Source organism: Loxodonta africana, chromosome 13 (assembly GCF_030014295.1).
Source record: "Loxodonta africana isolate mLoxAfr1 chromosome 13, mLoxAfr1.hap2, whole genome shotgun sequence".
Classification (NCBI taxonomy): domain Eukaryota; kingdom Metazoa; phylum Chordata; class Mammalia; order Proboscidea; family Elephantidae; genus Loxodonta; species Loxodonta africana.
The window spans coordinates 74,196,906-74,198,153 of NC_087354.1; the positions used below are offsets into that span (position 1 = coordinate 74,196,906).

At 40.8% G+C, this 1,248-nt stretch overlaps 1 pseudogene; it reads left to right on the top strand.

Annotated features, from left to right (window-relative positions):
- The first annotated feature begins 340 nt into the window (after positions 1 to 340).
- LOC135233050 (small ribosomal subunit protein uS8-like) lies at positions 341 to 731 on the top strand (annotated as a pseudogene).
- The last annotated feature ends 517 nt before the right edge of the window (positions 732 to 1,248 follow it).

The following is a 1,248-nucleotide window of genomic DNA, read 5'->3' on the forward strand; positions in this document are numbered from 1 at the left end:
GACTTTCTCACCTGCCGTGTACCATCATTACATCAACAAGAAATAAATGCCCATCATTTTTGAGCCAGTACACATTTTTATGTCTATTAATTACAGGAGTTCATCTACCCTAACTAATATAAGGGAATAAATAAATGTATTCAAAGAGTAATAACACAACAATGTGAATACAGAGAAGGAATGGGGAGAAGCATGAAGTGGCTAATGTTCAAAACTGAAACAATTTTGCAGTGAAAGCCCTGTTCCATGAACAGCATCTTAGTGTTAAAGGAGCATGGTGGGCAAGGATATCAAAAGGAGGCAGCTCTTTCTGCCATAGTTTGGTGCCACCATAGTGGTATGCATGAACATCCTGGCCAGTGCTCTTCAGAGCATCAATAATGGCGAGAAGAGAGGCACACACCAGGTTCTTATTAAGCCATGCTCCAAAGTCATTGTCCAGTTTCTAGCTGTGATGATGGAGCACGGTTAGGTTATATTGGCGAATTTGAAAACATTCAAGATCACAGAGCTGGGCAAATTGTTATGAACCTCATGGGCAGATTAAACAAGTGTGGCGTGAGCAACTCCAGGTTTGATGATAAAACAAAGATGTAGAAAAGTGGCAGAATAATCCATCCTTGTCCTGTCTGATTGGTTTCATTGTATTGACAACCTGAGCTGGCATCACGGACCGCGAGGAAACAAAACAAAAATACACAGGAGAGAAAATCCTGACATTCTTTATCTAGGAATATAATACATACATATAAATAAAATGCTTCAATGAGTAAAAAAAGAAAAAAAAAGAGGCAAAAGAATGCTTCTTTTAAATTCAAAATTGTGTTTCCTGATGTGTTAGTAGGTGTGATGGTTAAGGTTGTGTGTCAACTTGGCTGGGCCAAGATTATCAGTGGTTTGACAGTTATGATGTAGTTTGTCAGCTATGTAATGATGTAATCGCCTCCATCAAGAAGTCTGATATAATGTAATCACCTCCTTGATCAGATCTACTATGAGCAGTCAATCAGTTGAAAGGGAGTTTCCTTGGGGATGTGGTTTGCATACAATACATGTGGAATTTCTGGCAAAGCTCCTTGGCTTTTGCTCACTCTGGATCCTGTATCTGGCCTCTGGTTCTTCAGACTTGAGCTAGCAGCTTACTTGCCGATATTGGGATTTGTCAGCCTCCAAAGCCTGTGAGACAGCGTCCTGCAGTCTCACCTGCTGATCTTGGGTTCATCAGCCCCTGTAGCTACATGAGTTGGG